Source organism: Hylaeus anthracinus, unplaced genomic scaffold (assembly GCF_026225885.1).
Source record: "Hylaeus anthracinus isolate JK02 unplaced genomic scaffold, UHH_iyHylAnth1.0_haploid 3, whole genome shotgun sequence".
Taxonomy (NCBI): domain Eukaryota; kingdom Metazoa; phylum Arthropoda; class Insecta; order Hymenoptera; family Colletidae; genus Hylaeus; species Hylaeus anthracinus.
In genome coordinates this window covers 5931564-5956012 of record NW_026535284.1, presented here as the reverse complement: position 1 = coordinate 5956012, position 24449 = coordinate 5931564, and the positions used below count along the sequence as shown (strand labels likewise).

General features: G+C 37.1%; 1 long non-coding RNA gene across 1 annotated transcript in view; it reads right to left on the bottom strand.

The window, feature by feature from the left end:
* LOC128894086 (uncharacterized) overlaps nucleotides 1-24449 on the bottom strand; it is a 111860-nt gene that overhangs the window by 12643 nt on the left and 74768 nt on the right. Inside the window, exon 3 of the long non-coding RNA XR_008461454.1 lies at nucleotides 13908-14025. This is a non-coding gene — a long non-coding RNA (uncharacterized LOC128894086). The remainder of the gene's footprint in view (nucleotides 1-13907; nucleotides 14026-24449) is intronic.

Here is a 24449-nt window from a genome sequence, read left to right as displayed (position 1 = left end):
ATAACAAATGAGTATATTTTTATTCATCATCTGTTATTCAAATAAAATTTTATCCATCTATGAGAGTTAATCCAGTGGACTGTATCGAGCGGTTAGGCTGCTGCCTCTCAGTGCGCGTCGAAGCAACCGCTCTAAACTCCACGAAGGACGATCGTACCGGAAATAGCTATAGTGTCGTACCCGGCATGCTATAGCCTTACAAGCAGCCAACAGAGTGGGGCCTGATGTTCGAAGAGGCCCACATGTGCCAGGCACAGCTGTCCCTGCTGGACTCGAAGCGTACAACTCGCCATCAGAGGCTAGATCCTCGAGTTCTTTTTTTTTTCGTACACACAGGGCTTAGCAGTACAGTGATTGGCCGTTTCAGCAAAGGTGCCACGAAACGGAATTTTAAGCTCTAATTTACGTAGAATTATATTTATTGTTCATGTTTCTTTAAGTAGTTTATTATAATTTATTAGTTGCGACTATGGGTATTGCGTTCATTGGTTCATATGAAATTTATTATATTAAATTACGAAATGTATATGGGTCGCGTTTGGCCACATTTTACATAATTTATATTACCGGAATTCTATAATTATTGTACTACCTTTATTTGAAAAAGGGATTTGTAACACACTGTAAAAAATGGAGTTAATAGTAGCTCGTTTGGAGAAGCTATTATACAAAGTTATATTCCTTTGACTATTATAATTTCTTACTTTCCTAATGAATTATTTCAACACCTGCACTGAAATGATCACAACTAGTAAATTAAAACAAAATACTGCAAAATAATAAACATAATTTTTTATATGTGTTATTACAGTACCATTATTCAAGTGCTTTAAGAGCACTTAAAGCTTAAAGCACTTTTTCTGTCATATGGCATTCACGGAGTCAAATTTATTTCTGGCTCGCCAATTACGAGTTCAGTTAAAATAGTTGTGCTAATAAAAATCATCTAAGATCGTCCCATTAAAAGACGACTAATTCCACGTCGTCATCGTAAAATTCAAAGTCAGAAAAGTAATTTGCAAACGATCTCGTAAAATATATATTTTAAGCGCGCAACAACTTTAATGAAAGTCCTGCGAGGAGGACACGCGTTTCCAGGATTCAATGCATCGTCTAACTCGGCTAGAGATCAAGGCGAAGTGAAAGAGACAACGGGGAGCGACAAGTTGTATGTGGAGCACAACGCCCAAGTACAAAGGAATAAAGGAACAACGGAAAAAGGAGCGCGTCCGTTAACTCCGTCGAGTTTCCATGTGTCACGGCTCCTAAAGGATATCCTCGTCACTTTCTTCGCTCTTGTACTTTCACCCTGCAAAATTCAACCCGAGGCCATCTCACCTTGCCACGCTTAGATTGACCTAAACAAAGGACTGTCCTTCGAGCACGCTGACTATCACGCGTGCAAATTAATTCTTGGCTTTATATTCGATCATTTATAAATAGGCTGCCGATATTATGCATTAAAATTCAATTGTAACAAGAATAATAAAAGTAATTTAATTTTGAATGAATTAAAATAAATCTAATAATAAAATTGTTCTCTGTAAATCAATACTTCTTCTATACACTACAAAATTATACTCTAATCAATTACAAAAAATATAACGAAATAATGCTATATGAAAATATACTCTAACTCAGTTTACCAGACGTATGTAAACAACTAATACTCCACGAAAAATTCAGTTGTAACAAGAATCATAACAGTATTTTAATTTTTTAGTGAATTAAAATAAATGTAATAACAAAATTGTTGTCTGTAGATGAATATTTCTAGAAGGAGGAATGAACGTACTATAATGAGGTAAGATATTTTTCTTTCTGAAATGTTTAATTTTGCAGGTTTCACACTAACATCAAATTTAATCGTGTTTCTCTAAAAAATTATACTCTAATCAATTGCAAAAAATATAACGAAATAATGCTATATGAAAATATACTCTCAAATATACTCTATCGATGTTCCAAACGTATGTAAACAATTAATAATCCCCGAAAAATTAAATTTACTAAAGAACACCATTTTTCTCATGCTTTCGTGAATTAAAATTTTTACATAAATGCCCGACTTTCCAGTAATTTTCCAGGTCGGAAAATTCCTCGACACCTATTTTTATAATTTCCTGGTGTTCCAGAAACATTCCTCTAAAAACTCCAGCAAGAATTTTTAGATTATCTCGTCCCGTTCAGAAGTTCTTTGATTTTGACACGAAGAATGTCATTTGTGCCCACTGTACGCCGTGGATCGACGCATTCGTCCCGCTATAAATAACGAGGTCGCGGTAAAAAGCACAAAACTAAAACGAGATCAGTGGAACACCGTGGAGAATAAACTGTGAAAAGTTCGACGCGAAGGTTAGAGAAACGATGGATCCTAGCATCGACGAAATACAGGAAGCGATCGAGTAATTTCACAGTGGAACGTGTTCGCGCGATTTCGACGATAACCCTAAGCGCACCCAACGTCTCGTCATCGCATATTCGAAGAGTTTATTTCTTTGGATTTCCTTAGAACCTCTATTCTTTTAACCACCCTTCGAACGTGTCATTATCATCGAATTTGAAGTCTCCATTACTGGTTCCTAAACATGTGCGATAGAAATCCCAGATTTTCTCGCTTTTTTCTTAGAACCTCTATTCTTTTAACCACCCTTCGAACGTTTCCTCCATCGAATTTAAAGGCTCTATTACTGGTTCCTAAACATGTGCGATAGAAATCCCAGATTTTCTCGCTTTTTTCTTAGAACCTTTATTCTTTCAACCACTCTTCGAAGGTGTCATTATCAGGAGCGTCAAGAAGAAAATCTTTTCAATTGTTCAATTTTTCTCCATCGAATTTGAAGTCTCCATTACTGGTTTCTAAACATGTGCGATAGAATTCCCAGATTTTCTCGCTTTTCTTTAGAATCTCTATTTTTTCAACCATCATTCGAACGTGTCATTATCAGCAGCGTTAAAAAGAACATTTTTTCACTTGTTCAATTTTCCCCCCATCGAAATTAAGGAATTCGTTGCAGTCAGGAAAATGGAAACCGACAGTTTCTTGTGTGTTTTTTTAAAGGTATTAAATAATAATTTGTATTAATGAAATGTAAATATATTACAAAGCATGTCTTAAAGAACTATAAACGAATTTTTGTTTTAAAAAAAGGTTAATTCATTTGGTCATAACAGGCGATGGCGTGGGTGGCCACTTGGTTTACGGTGAACAAGATTTCTTCAAACTTGTGCACCTGCAAACAAAACTAAAGATAGATCTAGAAAATATATTAGACTAACGGGTCCCTGATCGAAGGATTTTCTATTTTCTTGTATACTTTTATTTTTATCCTGTATTGAATCGCTTAATTTTAGTGAAAAAATTGAAAATCAACTTCAAATGTACGCCATTTTCTTTTAAATTAATTTTTTCCAAAATTCTTCGATCAGGAACCCGCTAGACTAATCTATTTTCGAAATCTACCTTTGCTTTTGTTTTTAGGTAAACCAGTGTAGAGAAATCTAGCTCACCGCAAACCTACGTTTTAAAATCATCATCTACGTCACCGGCTGTTATGACGATATAAATTAACGTTTCTTGAAACAAAAAATGTTTCTTAGTTCTTTAAAACATGCTTTATAATATACTTAAATGTTACTTATGCAAATTATTATTTAATAACTAAAAAAAAATTACAAAGAAATGTCGTTTTTCCTCTTCCTGACTAAGACTAACCCCTTAAAGCCTCCATTACTGGTTCCTAAACATGCGCGATAAAAATCCCCGATTTCTGAAACGTTTGCTAAAACGTATTTAATAAATCCACCGTTCCGCTATTAAATCCAGTTTTTAATGACGTAATCCTGGATTTCCAGACCTGGCGGGTATGGAAATATCCAGACGACGCCCATGGCCCCGTAGGTGCGAACTAGCCTCGCCTCGGGACCCTTTTGAGGAAAAACCTGACCTGTGCGAAACGAGAGTATATACGTATTTCGTTAAAATAGAATTTTCGAGGGATAGGGGGGACGGATCAGGAACTCTGCCCTGTTCCGAAACGCAATTAGCGCGTCACTGGCAACGAGAAGCGTGTTTCGCGCGACGTCTCACACTATTTTCGTATTCTCATCGTGGACCTAAGAATATAGGGATGCAACACTCCTACGAGGGGAAGCTGATAGTAGCGATAAGTTTTTAAAAAATATATATTGAAATTTCTCTACTTTTATTATTCGGGTTTCGTGTTTAAAAAAGAAGTGAACGAAATATTTTGTTTTTAGTTTGAATTGTCTGTAGAAGAAAATTTTGGTTTCTTAGATCATATTCCCATTGCTAGTAATTTCTGCATCGCGATCTTTACACCCGATTATTTTATATTCTACATAATTATACAATTACCCGACGTCAAATTAATTTTAAAGTGACAAGTCGGTTTTTGTTGAAAAATATCGATTTTTAACTAAAAACCCACGCTTTTCTCCCTAAAATACCACCGTACAATTTTTTTTGACAATACCGTTCAAAAGCTGAGACTTCGAGGAAGTTTTTCCCGAAGAGTCCCCACCAAATAACTATGTCTTTGAAACCGAAAAACGGATAGAGAAAAAGTCAAATTTTTAAAAATTTTCACAATGTAAAGTTTGACCTAATTTTTCACTTGTTAAATCTACGTAATAAATTTTGGTTTGCCATCAGGGAGATGGGAAATTTAACGCTCTTTCGAACGGTATACTTAGTTTTAAGTTTACACTGTAATTTGGCGGAGTTATGGCCGTTTAAACATTGTCAAGTCGAATACGCAGAAAAAAAAATTAAAAGTGAAAATACTTGAGAATAAGGCGACACAAAGAAAATGTCTAAGAGTAATTTTTTGTTGGAAATTTGTTGTAGAATTGACACCCGGCGTATGTCCGAACTTATACGTAGATACCCTGTATATCTACTATATATCTCCCTTATTTCTACTAATTTCTATTATGATTGGCCTACAGGCGTATGTATAAGTCGAATACAATGTACGCCTACCCTAGATTACCGAGGTCAACGCAACAGGCCCTTATTTCTACTATCAATAACCACTCTCGCCTAGAAAGGCAGTTTAGACTCCGTTCGTATATTCTTAGGTTCATGATTGTCATCTGCGCAAAGCCCAGGCGCCTTGCGACGGTCCTCTTTGGGGAAATTGCCGCGTTCACCGAATCACGGTCGGTAACCAGTTCTCTTCTCGGATGCATATACGCGTGCTATGAGCCCAATTCTGCGCCCGAAACGATTGGTTCCCTCGTCGACATCCTGACGTATTGCCGATACTGCAGCTACCTTCCACTCCCGGCTTTTCTCGCCGTTCCACGATTTTGTTTGCAGTATAGATCTCCCCACCATCGACGCGAAAGAACGCATTCGCGAGACTCTACGCCTCGTCTCGCTTCCACCGCCATTCCTCCTCGTCTGTTGCCCCGATACGTGCTCCCTCTATTTCTCTACTTCCTTCTATTTTCACCGACGCTTTATTTCTCTTCACGTCCATCGATCAATCGTATCTACATTCGTAATTTTTACTTTCCCGACTCTGGCGTTAAGTACAAAGGGCGGCGGTGCAACCAGAAATTATAAATTCAACGGTTTATATTTTTTTTCTGAAATTTGAGATGGAAGTAATTATCTTCATGTGAGGGCACGTTCTGGTTTCTTCGTTCCTCGAAAGTGTAGGTAGACAACGTTCTGTAGACATTGTATACATTTTTATTTGTGACAGGTAACAGACAAACGAAAGTTTGTTAAGACTTTCATCTGTCCACTTCCTGGCAATCTTTGGTTCCTTACATTTCTCAATATTCTGAGGCTTTTCTACTTATATTAAAGTGTGTATGTATTTTTTATTTATTTCTATTCAACGTGTTTCTTGTACTAGAATGCCAAGGTGTATATATAAGATGAAGATGTAAAACAATATGTTGGCAACAGTGCAAAGAGGCGAGAGTCAACTGAAATGCTGTCTCCAACCTAACTTCAAATGTACATACGTACAGTGGGCTCTGAGAATACCTCTAACAATTATGCACGGCTCAAATAATCTTGTTCAGACTACCACACATGCATTGCGATTCATTTGAGGTGAATGTACCTTTCAGAGACACGAAATAAATTTCTCTATACGTAATCATGTTTGCTAATCTTAACATATGCAGTTTTCTTATTATACCCAAGGAATTATTCAATTATAATCATACATTTTCTTATTCGCACACATAAATTAATTTATATGTATGATAAAATAAATTTCTAAATTATAACCTAATATAAATGGAAACAAGTATCTATCTTCTTGAACTATTAAAAATATTAGAGATTTATATAAAAAGAGGCCGCCATATTAAAAATGTACGAGTTGCTCCTAAAATTGTCCACGACCAAAGAAAATATATAACAAGTATCTATCTTCTTGAACTATTAAAAATATTAGAGATTTATATAAAAAGAGGCCGCCATATTAAAAATGTACGAGTTGCTCCTAAAATTGTCCACGACCAAGGAAAATATACAACAAGTATCTATCTTCTTGAACTATTAAAAATATTAGAGATTTATATAAAAAGAGGCCGCCATATTGAAAATGTACGAGTTGCTCCTAAAATTGTCCACGACCAAGGAAAATATATAACAAGTATCTATCTTCTTGAACTATTAAAAATATTAGAGATTTATATAAAAAGAGGCCGCCATATTGAAAATGTACGAGTTGCTCCTAAAATTGTCCACGACCGAAGAAAATGTATAACAAAAATTACGTTATTTGGGTCGTTTTAATCAATGCGTGAAAATAAAAATCAGTCAGGGGTTGCACGTGATTAAACGATATCAGGTATTTTCTTCGGAATGGTGCAATCTTTGAAAGGAAACGCTTTCGAATGGACAGACTTGGGAGCGCAGAAATAATAAGGTTGAACTGGAGTCTGGTATTGAGAGCGTCGAGCAGAAGGTCGAAGCTGCTTGAAAATTTAATGCGCGAACTGTAATTATATTTAGCGCCAGCTTATATCGATTTCCAAGAGAACAGGGAAAGATTCGAAGAAACACTTGGAGGTTACGCTACGCCAGCAAATACTTTATCTTTTTATCTACCAATTTATATAAATCGTAACCTATAGTCTATTACGCTCATATTAAGTTCAAAATTAATAATAATACACGCGAACACCGTGAAAAATGGACAATTGCATACATGTACCATTAGGATATACCAATTTATCCGCAAAAACTATATATTACTATATAAATCACATAAGTAGCAATCAAATTTCTCATTCCCACGCCATATTTATCATAACCTAAATCCTATTGCCGCCATATTAACTTCAAGAATAATCAAATGTCTTCGATATGTACGTTTGACGACCACCATGAAAAATGGACGATTGCGCATGGCTACTGTTAAGAAATGGCACTGAAATCGTGTAGGACCGAAGACAGGGTACCATAAATATAAAAGTTGCTCAATCGAGCTGCGAGCAGAGCCGAAATTTCGTCGTAGGCGTTCCTGTACCCGGTATGTGTTCGTTGTTACAAAACGTCGGCCTTCGAGCCGCTCCCACCAGGCCAGACATCAGTCCAGAGTTCTCTCCTCGTGTGTCTCTCGGTTTCGTCATCGGCGCAGACAACGAGCTACCCGGGCTCGCTCGCACGAAATTCTAAATATCGCCGCGATACAACGAAATCACCGGCCACGGGAACGTCTTCGCGTATTACTACTTGCTCGCTCTCTGCATTATCGGCAGCTGATATCACCGAGGCGTTACTTTGATGCGCTTTCCCGCGGTATTATTTCTGCGAGACGTGCTCGATACTCTCGCGGTGGAAGCATCGATTTTCGAGGCGAGTGGAATCGATTCGCTGAGAGTACTGGAAAAATGGATCTGTCTAGCTAATTTAATCCAACATGTCTCGCGGATATTTTTGAATATTTAAGTTAGATATGTATTAGGTTGTCCCAAAAGTTTCTTTCATTTCATTAATAAGTAATACGCACACAATATTTTTTGTTAAATGTTACATTATTGAATTGGATACGATTCATTTTGCTCCATTACTGTTACAACATTAACATCGAAGAAATTAGGTTGTCTATTTATATAAACACTGCCACACAAAATAACTGAGTGCAAGTCACGGAAGAAACTTTTGGGACAAACTAATACAGTTATATTTGGGGTGGTATAGGGGAAAAATTAGTAAGTGGAGACTAAGTCGTTAGTTTGGCTATTGAATTGAGTTATTTAATGGAAGTAACTTTGTAGGTAGGTGATTTTGTAGCTTCTAGGGTCATACGACTGATTATTGGTCGTAATATTGCCTGCTTTAAGGAATATGTAATTGTTCCGTTGGAAGGGACTTTCCCTGCAATTGGCAGCATACCAATTGTAGCGATGCAGTGTTGGTAACATTGGTTATTGATTGTTGCGATTTATATCATTCACATTACGCAGGAATAAAGTATTAGAAATAAGAAAAAAGAATTCAGAACCAAACTTCCTATACCTCAACAAATTTCTCATCTGAATTTATAACGCTGCTATACTAAGGCATGGTTACTTTCAGTAGCTACAACCATGTAACACGAAATATTAAAAAAGGCCTATTCAGCATAAGTCCGACGAAGGAATTAAAAGATCCTTAAATAATAATAAATAATCAAAAATATAGTATCTTTGAGTAACCTTAATCTATTTCAAACTACTCCGAATCAAAGTTTCAGAAAGCAATCGGAGCCATAATTTAGAATCGATTTGGGAAAGCATAGCGGTATTGTTTTCGACCTCATATCTGTCAGCATATTTCCGACCAGTCATGGTTACCCGGCACGAAGAATCGAGTTGCAAAACCGAGTTGTAAAGGTTTACATCGACGTTGTCTCGTGCCTCGCGTCACGTAGCCGGCGCAGAGCGCAGCACGCCATTGCCATCAGCTGCAACAGCGCCTGCTACCCGGTGCTGAGTCACTGCTGCGTTGCCGTTACCGCACACATCCAACGCTATTGCTGGCGGCACGGTCGTGTAGTGTTGCCACGTTTCGTGCTTCCCCTCCATTTATACCACGCCCCTCCGCCGACACGATAACCGCCTATCCCCACCCGTCTAACGAGAAAGAGGGGAAACGGCGAGGAGAACAAAGACGGAGGAACTGTGCCGGTACACCACTGCAGGAGAAAGACAGGACCAACGAGGAACCGGCAAGCGAGAAAGGGAGAGAGGAGGCGTCGCACCGTGCGTTCAAATTTCATTGCGTCAAGCTCACGGTGCTCTCTCGTCTGCTTAGCGCGGAATTCAGAGAAAACGTCGGTAATGGAGTTTCGTGAGATAAACGGCAGCAGCGTCGCCACCGCGGCAGAGTGTCAGCCTTGGTACCGGATAGGGTTACCAACGGGGCAACTCAAAACACCTTGGAACAACGCGATACACTTGTGCCCTTCCAATTCAACATTCGTTTTGGGAGGTTACGAAACGATTGCGCGTATCTACTGTCGGCTGGCCAGCCTCCTGGATGCTGCTACTCATCCTGAGGCCATCCAGCAGTGGGGGATTCTCAAAACATGTTATTCGGCGTAATGTAAAGTCTAGCGCAGAGGTTCTGCGCAAAGTCTCTTCCATGTAGTTACTTCAGAGCTAGGAAAGATAACATCCTCTTCTAAGCAAATACTATTATGCAGAGTCCAAAAGTAGTTACACTTGGAAGCCTTAGTTGGTATCAACTTTCTCATATTATTTGGAGAAGCAATTCCTTCTTATAGTAAATAAAGAATCATTCACTTCTTGCCAGGAGTAAATGGCAATAAAAAGCAACATTTCAACATGGTCGATGTAATTTCTCATTTAAGACGTGTGGAACCTGTTGAAATTAATATTGTAGCCTGAGATTCATGGTATGAATGAAAGATGCAGTGAAAAATGTATGCCAAGTTGACTCTACACTTGGAAGTCTTACTTGGTATCAACTTTGTCAGATTATTTGAGGAAGCAATTTCTTCTTATAGTAAACAGAGGATCAATCACTTCTTGCCAGGAATAAATGGCATTAAAGCGCATCCTCTTCTAAGCAAATACTGTTATGCAGACACTGAAAGTTGTGTATGGAGAGAGGTTTTGCACAAAGTTCTTCTTTTGTCTAGTCACTTGGGAGCTAGGGAAAACGTCCTCTACTCAGAAAATACTATAAAGCCGAAAAATTGTATCCGTTCGACTGTTAGTCTTAAGACTCTCGTTATTCCAAGTGTTCGAGGACTCCCAAATACATTGCACCGTTAATCCACCTTCTGCTTGCTCTACTTCTAACTGCGCTACTGTGGAACGTTTGATTTGCCCGCTGTTTTTCTACTCGGTCTGAATCGAAACGGTGAGTCAACAGTTTCTCGATCCTCCAAAGGCGCGAAAACAATCCATCCATCAGGGATGTTTACGGCAGTTGGTCTCCTTTGGTTGGAGGTCGACTAGCAAGTGCAGCCAGACTCCACCAAGTCCGCTTCGCGCTCTGATTGCTAACTCCGCGGTTCTTAAATCACCGACTATCCCGATTTAAGCTTCGACCGGTTCAATTATTTTCCGTCTTCCAAAGAGAAACGTGTGCATTGCGCGGGTATCTGTTTCGGTACTTTGCGTTGATCCGTTCAATCTTCTGGAAATGATATTCACAGTGGTTTTGAAGTTATTATTGTAGTTTAATATTCCAGGGTTCGAAGAATGTACTTGAATATTGATCTTGAAGTTTTGTGTCACTTTCACTTGTGTATTCATCGGTGGTTGTATTATTAACAATTTCTGAGATTGAGGTTTTTGAAATTGTTGAAATATGTTTGTATTGAAAGACTAATAATGAACAATGAATAATGAACTTGAATAAGGAACAATTATTATATATATTGTGTGAAGTTGAATACAAAAAATGAAAGGAAAAACTGGCGAAATAAAAATTAACTGAGCGCTCTCTATTCAAGTATGTTTGATAGATCATACGTCGTCAACTAACTAGTCAAATCATATGTCGTCTTCCTCGTTACCATTGAAAGTCCGTTACCTTTAATGTTTTTGTACAGCGCCGGCGATCTGTTCCTTTGTTGTTTACGTATTCACACGAATAACACACATACACATTTTCTTTTATTTATTTTCGCATTATAGAATGGTAATATATATATTTTCAACAGAAGTATTTGAGATATTCACAAACAGGTTTTTCAAGGTTGATACTAACAAAAACTCACGCTTGGAAGTCTTACTTGGTATCAACTTTCACAGGTTATTTGGGGAAGCAATTCCTTTTTATAGTAAACAAAGGATCATTCACTTCTTGCCAGGAGTAAATGGCAATAAAAAGCAACATTTCAACATGGTCGATGTAATTTCTCATTTGAGACGTGTGAAATCTTTTGAAATTAATGTTGTAGCCTGAGATTCATGGTATGAATGAAAGATGCAGTGAAAAATATATGCAATGTTGACTCTACCCTTGGAAGCCTTAGTTGGTATCAACTTCCTCAAATTATTTGGGGTAGCAATTCCTTTTTAACCGACTTTGAAAACAAAAACATCAAACCCTCTCAGACAATATTTCCACGCAGACAGTATACATGTATGTATACATTAACAGCATTCAATATTACCGGCCTCACCAAAAACTAAGTCAAGCAGGAATTAAAAATGTTTCATTTTACGCGGACTACGAAAAGGTTATTTAACATAATTTAATATAAAGGAAATAGAAATTATTCCATACTTTTAAGTAATTATATCTAGAACTGGTGAGTATTCATATCAATAACTAGAAATTATTTCATACTTTTTAGTGGAGTTTTAATAATTTTTCGAAGTCGATTATATCTTTTTCCAGAAATTATTTTATTCTAGTAAACAAAGGATCATTCACTTCTTGCTAGGAGTAAATGTCAACGAAACACAACATTTCTACGTGATCGATGGAATTTCTCATTTGAAGTGTGTGGGACCTGTTGAAATTAATGTTGTAGCCTCAGATTCATGGTACGAATGAAAGATACAGTGAAAAATATATGCCATGTTGACTCTTCCTATACAGGTGTCAATTTTAAATCTTCGTGAGGACTTAATTCGTCTTCTCCTGCTAACAGGTCAGTCTGCCAATACATTAATCTTTCTCAGTACATAAATTAGTATTTAGAAATGAATTCTTGTGCCTCTGAAATGTACCGAAATGCAGTAGCGCATGCTATCTACCAGACATGTAGTTCGTTACCAGCAGTAGTAGCGAATGGTACATGGTAAGCCAGTGTTAGCAAGAACCTTCATTGTGATCATAATTGTAGCTCGTTCGTTCGGTATCTACCTTCCTCGAATCCTAATGACTGCTTATACGCGGTGGCAATGGAACTCGCGATGTTAGAATACGTGAGTGAAAACATGCAACGTTATATCGCGTATGTTACATTGTGATCTGCTCCTCAAACCGAATGTCGTGCATATATGATGAACTTGCGAATGAAAACGTCTAGGAACTCTAATCCTAGAGTCCTAGTCCCTTATTCCCCGATGTTGAAAATTATTATCCAATTGAAAATATTGAAAAGTCCATGATGTATAAGTGGTCCAAGGATGATTGTTTCTTGCGCTGTTTCAAGGAATAGGAAAAACACCTCTATTCTTCTTCTTCTTGCGCCGTTCTTGCTTCTCAAGACTACTCAAGGATAATCTGAAGGCGATCGTTATGATTTTTAAACATGTAACATGGCTGAACTTTGATAAATATAGCTTGGTTATTGTAGAACGCGTTATGCAATGACGTATCCCTTCCCAAGGCACTGTGAAGGGAATCGGTTAGGTTCTTAACACTGAAGTACCAAGTCGGTCAATTGAATCATGTACGTTAAACTTCTTCGTAAAATACTCATGATTTAAGAGTTTACAACGATTTTTAGGGACTACTACTGCGATAGATAATTAATTTTCCTGATAAATTACTTTTCTCCCCTTATTTCAATTGCAAAGACGTATGTATGACAGATATGCATTGACTTCGGTGTAGTTTTAGTATTAAACGCGTTGAGGGGTTAGGCGCAGTCAGGAAGATGAAAAAGAACACTTTTTGTATGTTTGTTTTTAGGTATTGAATAATCATTTTTCTTAATGAAATTTAAATATATTACAAAGTATATCTTGAAGAATTATACAAAATTTATTGCGGTGAGCAATATTTCTCTAAACTGGTTTACCTGAAAATAAAAATAAAGGTAGATTTAGAAAATATATCGGACTAATGAGCACCTGCTCGAAGAATTTTTTATTTTCCTATGTACTTTTATTCTCTTTTTAATCACTTATTTTTATAGTGAAAATTGAACTTTAACTTCAAACGTATGCCATTTTGTTTTAAATTAATTTTTTTCTAAAATCCTTCGAACAAGGACCCGTTAGTCTAACGCAGTTAGTATATTTTGTAAATCTACCTTTATTTTTGTTTTTAAGTAAACCAGTTTAGAGAAATCTTGCTCGCCGCAAACCAAGTGTCCACCCACACCATCGCCTGTTATGACAAAATAAATTAACCCTTTGCACTCGAGGTCTCGTTTTCTGGTATCTACCAGCAACTGGAGATGTTTCTTAGCGTTCTATTGCCATGAATTCTAAGCTATCTAGATTTGAGAATCCAAAGATCGAGAAAGAAGAGTCCCAAAGAAATTAAACCTAAAGAAACATTAGGTATTGTAGATTTGCTGCGTGTTAGTTAATCTTTTTTTAAAACAAAAATTTTTGTATAGTTCTTTAAGACATACCTTGTAATATATTTAAATTTCATTAATCAAAATTATTATTTAATACCTAAGAAAAACACACAAGAAAGTGTCCTTTTTCATCTTCGTGACTGCGACTAATCCCTTAACTAGACCAACTTTAATAAATATTCTTACTTGTGAACCATCCAAGTGAACGCTCCAAGAGTACGACGACTTCCCAGCATCGTCCAACGAACAGACGAACCAGCCCCGTCACCTTCCTAATGCGCCCCCAAGACGATCACCAGGATTCCTAAACAAACATAAACAAACTCCCATTAATCTCAAAATAGACAACGCACGATCTAAAGCGCGATCGACACACCAATCGCGACCATTTCTTAGGACCAAAAGTGGTTACCGAGTAATCTCGCGGGCAAACGGTCTGTCGGACAGTGGCATACGCTCGGAACAGGGATGAAAATGTGGAAACTGACGTGGAAATAAAAAGGACGAGCGAAAAGCAAGGACGCTAGACGGGGGAGGGAAGGAGGGAGGGAGAAGGAGGGAAAATACGTGAGAGAGTTGTGAAACGGGAACGCCGTGCGCATCGCAATGCAAATGCAACTGACCCGATAAAGCTGCATCGGGTCATAGAAAGGGAAAATACAACCTACAAACGCGGGGCTCCCGCCAAAATACGATTTTTATAGCCCCTCGGCGCCACGCTGTTTCTCCCTACCACCCACCCACCCCTCCTGCTCCCTCGACCACCCTCCCACAGTGACGTTCGTTGCCACCGAACACGCTCCCCTTTGTCATTCTCTGAAACACCCCCGCGTTCCTGCCACCTACGTCCGTCTTCATTCTCCGGCCTTCTTGCCACGATCGTCGCCTCCGCATCCCTTAAACGAGGACGGAAACTCGAATCCTTGAAAGTCTCCAATTCCCCACAGCGATAGGGTAGAATTGCATCACCCGCGCGCTGTTGGGGTAGAATTTATTAGATTGCTGCGTAAGTTATGCCGGCCGACTTCGTTCTTACGAACAATTTATCAGTGGAATCGCTGGTGACGGGACCAATCCGATGACAATCGTTGACACGGTGCATGTATAGACTCTTGAGCGATCGTTTTATGCGTCCGATGACGAGTATCGAAATATAAAGTTAACCCTTTACACTCGAGGGCTTTTTTCTAGTATCTACCAGCGACACGAGACGCTTTCTTAGCATTCTATTGCCACGAATGCTAAGCTATCGAGATTTAAGAATCAGGTCACCTTTACCTCACCGACAATCATTTTATTGATTCGTCGAGCTCCGAAGAAATTGAACCCAAAGAAACATTAGGTATTGTGTAGATTTCCTGTGTGAAACCTAATAGTGACTGAGAGTTACCTCTCGAATGCAAAGGGTTAACGGCTACATTATTTAACATGTTCATTGCCAAGAAGGTGTAATGGAAATTTCTGCTTTGTATTGAAAGTATCTCCTTGTAATGGAATAAATTTTTGCTTTGGGATAATTAACCTTTTGCACTCGAGGCCTTTTTTTCTAGTATCTAACAGCGAGACCGTATCTAACACGAGAGGCTTTCTTAGCATTCTATTGCCATGAATTCTAAGCTATCTAGATTTGAGAATTTATCGACACTTCGAGCTTCAAAGAAATTAAACCTAAAGAAACATTAGGTATTGTAGATTTACTGCGTGAAACCTAATGGTGACTGAGAGTCACCTCTCGAGTGCAAAGGATTAACATTCCTTGATGGCTCATTGAGACCTAACGAGAGTATCTTAACTCCTTGACCTTTCATTCATTCATTTATTTAAAGTGCATAACTTATTATACAAAGTTATTGCACTACTGCTTACTTATTACTAGTTTATTTCCATTCTCCTTATCATCGTCTTACATGACTCCTGCATTGTTTTGATACTGTTTGCAGTATCTCTTACTTCTCATCTATTGGGGCCCACTGGTCCTCCTCTAGCTCGGGTACCTCGGGGTTGCTAAGCCCGTACTGTAGCTTACGAACACCGCTACAGCCCCCGAGGACAACTCTTGACCTACACGTTATCTCACGATTGCTCGGGCCATAGTAAACAGGAAAGTAGGATGTCCGAAAGAATGTACCACGAGTCAGACTCGTGCTTATTGTTTATAGCTCAAATTCACTCATCGTTGTAGGCCAAAGTTAAATTGTCCCAATCGTCATAGCCAAAACTCAAGAATTTTTTATCAAAAATCGAGTACATATTTTAATTCTAAAGAAAGCGTAGTTGTACCGTACGAATATTGAACTTAATAAATATGTACATATTTTTGTTAAGACATGTTTAAAAGTAGTCGAGATACAGGAAATCTCCAGAAACGGTGTTGGATGGTAGAATTTATTTTCCAATTGTAAGACGCGCGACTTAAGAACCGCCGAGGACAGATTCCTCGCCTCGGATGACTCTGACTGACAAATTCTTTGTTTGTTTTATTCTGGGGTCTTGCTAATTGCATTGTTCTTTCGCGACGCGGACAGCACCACTCCACGACGTATCCTCTTTGATGTGGCCAAGAATTTTTAAACGTTCGTGGAAACTGTTGTGCATTCTTCTTTTTTAGTATATCTTATTTGTGTCGCTAGTCTTGCTGGGATTTTAAAGGATTTCCCTAGGGGGGCTTCGGAATTCTATTTTTTAATCGCAACGGAATGGTGTGGAATATTTACGATGCAAGTCTGTGTCCAGACACAAACTAGAGCCTATATGTACTAAATGTAATAATGAAAATCAAAATATGAATGAAGTTCATGTGTGGGATATATGGTGAAGATTGAGAAATAAATTATAATGAATTAATTTGTCATTTGACATACATGATACGTATAGAATATTTATATAAGTTCTAGTCAAGACCTAACCTACATCCAACAGTATGTGTACTAAATATCATAATGGACGAAGTTCGTGTGTAGTCTGTGTGGTGAAAATTGAAAAATAAATGAAAATAAATTGAACTGGCACTTGTTACACATGACACATATAGAATATTTAAACATTAAGTTCTAATCCAGACCTAAATCACAGTCTCTAATACGTATGTTAAACATGATAACTAGAATCGAAATATGAATGAAGTTCATGTGTAGTCTGCATAGTGAGAATTGAAAAATTAATGAAAATAAATTGATTTAGATCGTGTTATATATGGCACGCCTCGCAGTAGAAGTTAAAGATAAAGTGTCTGAAAATAGGTAACAAAATTAAAACGCCTGGTGAATGCAGAGAGCGCGAAACGGCTATGTGGCTGCAGCAAATATTGTCTGACACTTAAACTTTATCTACTGCAAACGACTTCTCGCCAAGCTCCGTCGAATCGTGATCTGCTGAGCATTCACGCATATTCCCCTATAAACTTTCGGTGACTTTATATTTTCCCTAATTACTAAACTCACTTCTCCCGTCAAATTATTTAACCCATTAAACACCGGTGTACTACCTGGAGGATGGTCAGTAAAGCATTTTTTTACTCGTGATAAAATTCATACGAACATCGTGTTGATATTTAAAGTAAGGTGTCAGAATCCATACAAAGTCCACTGTAATTTTATTATAAGCTCTTTTGTAGTGTATAGTGGATAAGAAAATGTTGTATTTAATTTCAATTTACTTAATTTACTCTAAAAAGAAATGATTGTAGAAACTTAAACTATGTACTATTGTTTATTGTTTTATGTTGAATGCTTTGATACATAAAATTGTAATATAAAAGTACTGTACGCAATACTAATTTATTTGATTTTTCCAGTACAAAATGTTACCCTAAATTTTTATTAAAAAAGAATATACTAATATCCTCTTACAACACTACGTGTTTCAATATCATTATAAGATACTTCTATAATCAGTATCCCATTTATGAAACACGACATAACTTCAAAAACATTTTTCTAGATCCAAAAATCGTTACTCTTGTCCAACAAAGAATTTTCTAATCCCCCGTACAAAAACTAAGCATCAACCCCGAGGACACAATAGTAAAGTGTTCAACGCGAAGTCTCGGACAAGACACGAAATTATTTTTATAAAAATGAATCGAGAGCGTGATTGCAGCGGCGATTAATAAATCCAAGTGTCCAATTTGACGGAAAGCGAAACGTCCCGTAACGCCGAAAATTTTCCACGGCACAAAGTCAAAACAGATAATGGCGGCAGCGCACCGCGATTCCACGACGGCAAGTGGAGCATAATAAATTTAGGTATCGATCGGACGGCAAGAGCGCGATCTCTCGACTCGGAACGCTCGGCCAGAATATTGTTCCACGCGAAAATAACGGTGCCGCGTTTTCAAATTGTGGACAATCTCGCTTAACTCACTTTTATGAGTTGGACGTGATCGATAATTACACAGACACCGAGGAGGGTGCGCAACGACGGAAACGTTACTCCCGATCGCGTCCATGCTCTCCACATAAACCTAATTAAATGTGAAACGAACTTCGCCTCTGGACGAGCATTACCCGCCGCGAGCATCAGTTTTCACTGAATTTTAATTAAAAGCATTTTCGGTTAGAAACAACGACTACGATTTTTTAAATGATTATCGGGCACTGGGCGCGACGTGGGAATAGTAGGGAAGGGAGATTACGAGAATCGTGCCACTTACGATACTTTATATTGTATTTACTATCAGTGGTTTTCTTGTTATCAAAATATCTTAACACTTTATTTACCGGGAGCCTATTTATAGGCTTTTTAATTCGAGTATTTAGCTTTTCGAATTGATTTACTGTGTCGATGGTTGTCTACTTACAATGTTCAGTTTTTGGAAACAGACTTGGCTTTCGATGTACCCAGTAACACTACGGAGGAATTATTTTCGGTTTAGATTGGCACATACTGCTGTAGAAAATTCTTTTTTGAATTAAAGACTGTTTCTAAATAGCCCTGTAGATGAAGTGTTAGCCAAATATAATTAGTGGATGATTCATTGATGGTAAATAAATTATTTATCTTGATAATAATAACAAAATCGTGGTACAATTAATGCAAGAATAATACAGAGAGAAAAGTAACGAATAATCGAGTAGAATTTAACAGTAATTATCGTGTACAATGGTTTGTTATTTATGAGTATTCATATACCACCCCCCAAGAAAGTATTTGTGCAATTTAGGAATCAAGAATAGAACAATTAAATTATTTAATTGTATGTATTATGTTTTCTATTTTGTAATAATCAGGTCCTTTCTATCAAGAGCCAATGAATTCATTAAGAACCTGTCCATAACATCGTAATTGTAATATCCACGTAACATAAATGTGAAATATTCTAAAATGGACCCACTCTAATAAAAACACATTTATTCGAACACTATACCACCTCGTACGTTATTGCGTTGCAAATAGTCGTAATATGCTTAATGAATTAATTATAAATTATTGCAAATAATGAGCTTAACGAATTAATTATTCATTAATGAGCCGAAGCACCTACTCCGAAAGGTAGAAATATACAATTTATTTGTTTAATGGTTATTGATTTTCGGATAACCAATAACGTAGGAGACACCTAATTTTTACGTCGAAAAAGTATTTGTTTAAGTACATACTATTTATCGAATTTTGACAGTTTCGATATTCCGCTGGGTACCTTTTCTGAACAATGAGATTATGTAAACGTGAGACGTTTTATAAGTGTACCTTGTTTGTCTAATTACTTATTTATAGTATCTAATTATAAAGGATTACCAAAAGAGACTCTAGAATATTTATTTTTGAATAGACCACAAACAGCACAAAATATATTAAAGAACCCATCGTTACAATTAAATGTGAAACGTGTCATTTAAATGCCTATCACGACTACACTGACAGACATGTTTTATTACTGAAAAAAGCTAAAATCTACAATCACTTTTAAAAGACACTCTACAAAACAACACATCACAAACAAACAATTATCAATACTACCAATTCTCTCATCCAACAGCAACGACAAAAAATGGATTCCTAAAACATAAACAAATCTCAGAGGCATCCTTGTAATTAAAAAACGTCGAGAAGCACTGACTCGTGAGTAGACTGCGGATCTTTATGCAAAATAAAATCTTCGCGAACGTCTCTACAAAAATTTAACCTAAATAGGAATTTATTTTATTCTGTAAATATTATAACATGAACTTTACTTTCGATCTTTTTTTATATTCCTGCATATTGCTTGCATTTTGTACTGTCCTGCGCATTCAAATTTCCTATAAATGCATAAAGATCCGCAGTCTACTCATGAGTATTAGGCGACCCACCTCTAATAGACACAATAGACTCCGCGACGTCGTTCCTTAAACCTAAAAAATAAACCATCGAAAGCGCATCCGAGCACGGAAATTTCCCGTTTAACTTTTACGCGAGCGCGCCCCCGTCCCCCCGGCAAGGGGAGGAATCAAAATTGCTAACCCAGACCCTCTTGCGAACCGAAATCCGTGTACGAACACGTGGTCACTCTAACGGGGCAAAAAGTGCTTACAAGGAGGGCTGGTGTGGGTAGAGAATGGTGGATGGGGCGCATGGACATTGGCCGGACATCGGAATGGGAAACGGGTTAGCCGAATGACCGGCGGTCAGAATTATGGGGGTGGTGAATTGCGAATGCGCCGCGTCTCTATGCCAAAAACAATGCGCGCCGTAAAACGGTAAATGGCGAGACGGCCTTATAAATGTCTAGGCGATTGCGGCTATCGCGCGCCTTTATGAACGAGATTCTGCCAGCGCAATTTTAGCCAAATGAAAGAAAACTGCGTGTATATGCGCATGTGCGTGTGTGTGTTGAGAGTTCGATGAAATATCACGTGGAGAACTGTAGCTACATTTTCAATAGAAAATTTCTATTAGGAACTACGTTGCGTTATTGACCATGTTCTGCTTACAGAATTTTCATTTTCTTCGGGATTTAAAATGATGGTGACGGTGCAAGTACTTGAATGTATTTATTAGAGATCACGGTTTTGAACGGGTATTAGCCTTTCGCGCTCGAGGCATTTTTCGATAGAATCAAATCCAGTCCGTTTTTATAATAAATTTCTGTGAAACCAAAAACTCTACTTTGAAGAAAAACATGTACGAACGTTCGTGACTCAATGTATTATTATTTCAATTAATAATTAGTTGTATTCTGATGCAAGTGAATTTGAAATTGTACGTTCACAAAATTGCTTTTAAATTACATATGTCGCCCTAGAGGCGCTACCCGAGCGCAAAGGGTTAAAATACACGGGTACACGGAACACTAAAAATGTCTACTAACTTACTAACTTAAATTTCTCGAGGGTCATTGCGTTCAGTAACTTTAGGATATCTCGAAAACTATTCATCGAATTAACTTCAAATTTGCTGAGCATATTTTCAAGATATCATACTTTAACACTTTCGCTGCGGATGACGCACATGTGCGTCCAACCGGAAATATATGGTTGCTTTTATTATTTGTCAGTTTTCATTTGTTTTGTTCGGCAATCGTATTATATATACAATAAATTACCACAAATATACGTTTTTCAAAATAATCTTATTAGAACGTTTGTAAGAAATTTTTCATTAAAAAAAATATCATAATTGCAGCTCCCAGTGAACGGCTACTTATTTTCGTCCGCAGCGAAAATGTAAAGAAAATGTAAAAAAACATAAATCGACTTTTTGGAAATCCTAAGTGGACCTAACCCCTTAACTCTTTGCGGCACAGGAATTCAGGTCATAAAATAGACCCATGTTGCACAGGAATTTTATTGCGTTTTAAATCAAACAAAATTGTTATATTTTTATTAATAAAGCTATCGCACCTATACACATGCAGCTATTGCAAAATTTCGAGGTGGGATTAAAAGTGTTCCACCATGCATTGCGGTCCATCAAAAAGGTGGGACACTTTTAATGCCACCGTGGCCCAAAGAGTTAAACGACGCCACTCGTGTTTAATTTTAATCATGTGTATTCATTTAAAATAAAAAAAAAAAAATATATATATATTCCATACCATTCGTAGTTTATTAAAAACAAAATCCTAAAGTCCCTTTCGGGAAGCCCTTTATTTAATAATAAATATCCACAGTACCACTTAGTATAAAACTATTCATAAATAACATCATACTTTAACAAAGTACTGAAGATTATTTCATTTTATACTTTATATAAATTCTGGAGAGTTTCATACGTCCTTTAATTTTATATTTTGCTGTATTTAGAATCTGCCCAACACATTGAAACAAATCGTTAGAAAACACGTTTACATGGATGTATTTTTGCCATATTGTCACGTTAAACGTTAAAAATAATAGCAAAAGAAATACATCTTGTTGGCGCGCTTCTCGAATCGCGCATTTCGGTAATCGATATATACGAAACGTGCGCGCGAGCGGCCGAATCGCTTTTAGACTCATTTAAAATGCATCGGAGTGTACCGCCCTCCTCAACCCTTCCTATTCACGTATGTACACCAGCGCACGTTTTCTTCACACTCGCGAGCATATGTAAGATACCACTATCACTTTTATTATTTGTTTATTTTTATAACCGCGGATGTGCCAGTGATAAACAGTGTATGATCATTCACCCCTACCCATTTACACGATAGTTATAGCCTTCTAATCTGCGAGAGATTGGAGACATTATCTTGCCTTCTAATTGGCCCTATTAATACGAAAATTAAATGGAAAGGAGGTAATAAATATCTAATCTCAATTTCTATAATTGCAAATTATATTATACTTCAACTTGAATAGTTTCCAATATTTAAGTATTCGAAACACGGTGCTACCAAACGCCATAAACATATGAAATACGTTTCGAAAGTAATAATAACGCAGCACGGTTCACTAGCTCGGGAAATAAACTATCAAATATAATCAGACTAATAACGTTAAAATAAAATTTGCTAACTATTTAAAAGCGATCAATTAAACAACCACGTAAGCTCTAGCTGATATAATTGTGAATAATTTTAATCTATTACCTCAAAAACGACTTTCCAAAACAAATAATATAAAATCGAAAGAACTACCCCTTAGATTTTGACATTACACTCACTTTTATTAATCTCTAAATCAAATACTTGCTCGATAGCTATCACTGTCCAGTACCTAACGATTATTAGGTACCGAAAGAATACGATAATTTATTAATAGTGCCACCGCCATGCAACCAGCTGTCTGAACTATGTGTAGTTGTGTAACGAAGATTGAAAAATAAATTAAAATAAATTAAAATAAATTAACTTGTCATTTGACATACATGACACATACAGAATATTTATATACGAAGTCATAGTCCAGACCTAACCTGGATCCTACAGTATGTGTACTAAATATCATAATGAACGAAGTTCATGTGTAGTCTATGTGGTGAAGATTGAAAAATAAATTAAAATAAATTAATTTGTCATTTGACATACCTGACACGTATAGAATATTTATATTGGGTTGTCCGGAAAGTCAATGTCGATTTTAGGTAGGTGGTACAGGTCTGAATATATCAAAGTGGTTGGAAACTAATAACACGCATACATCCCTTAAAAGGTGGAAAGGTTGTGGAACAAAATAGCATCTATGTAATTCAATAAATATATATTAAAATTCAAACGTGTTTTTGAATGTTTCTTAGACATTGGCACGAACTTTCCGGACAACCTAATACTAACTCCATAAACCACGAGAATGTGGCAATATTAAGAAGATTAAAAGACAATTCCTTAAATGAAAATGAATGAAACGTTACGACACATAATTGTCCATAAACGCTAACAAAATATCTAAAAAAATTACTCATTCTTGTAAACAATTGGAACGGTGACTATGGCCCTCGAATTTAATAAATATACATCAAAATTCAAATAGCCGAGACCTAACCTAGATTCTACAATAAGCGTACTAAATATCGTAATGAACGAAGTTCATGTGTTCACGTGTCAGATTTATAATAACGTTAAAATAAAATTTGCTAACTATATAAAAGCGATCCATTAAACAACCATGTAAGCTCTAGTTGATATAATTGTGAATAATTTGGATCTATTACCTCAAAAACGACTGTCCAAAACAAATAATAAGAAATCGGAAGAACTACCCCTTTGATTCTGTCATTACAATCCCTTCTACAGTCTTCTGTATCAACCTCTAAATTCAAATACTTCCTCGATAGTTATCACTGTCCAGTACCTAACGATTATTAGCTATCGGAAGAATACGATAATGTATTAATAGTGTCACCCCCGTGCAACCAGGTGTCTGAACTACCAATGTCAGGTTACGCAATAGGAGAAGCGCTCGGTTATCGGGGGCTAAAGGGGTAATAATACGTGATATTAATTTTAGTCTCCTATGGCGAGATACGAGTCGCATTGTTAACTTCAACGGAGGCTGGGGCATATCTGTTTTCAGTTTCCATTAATCAAAAGCCCATCGAAGGCGACTAACGATATCGACGGGGCCTTCCCTCGTCCCACAAACCCCCTATAAATCGTTCCACCGAACGAGCTCAAGGGGTTGAGCACTCGTTCGACTCTGCATAAAGTCTCAACGTGTTGATTAACCTATACGAGCAAATTACATAAAACGTATTCAACCCTTATAGCTGGGTACTCTAAATATCAATATATAATATAAATATAAATATCATGCCTGAAAATTCGATTCATGTTTGTTGATTGAAAAAATATATATACATTACAAGTAAAATCAAGTATATTCTATTAGG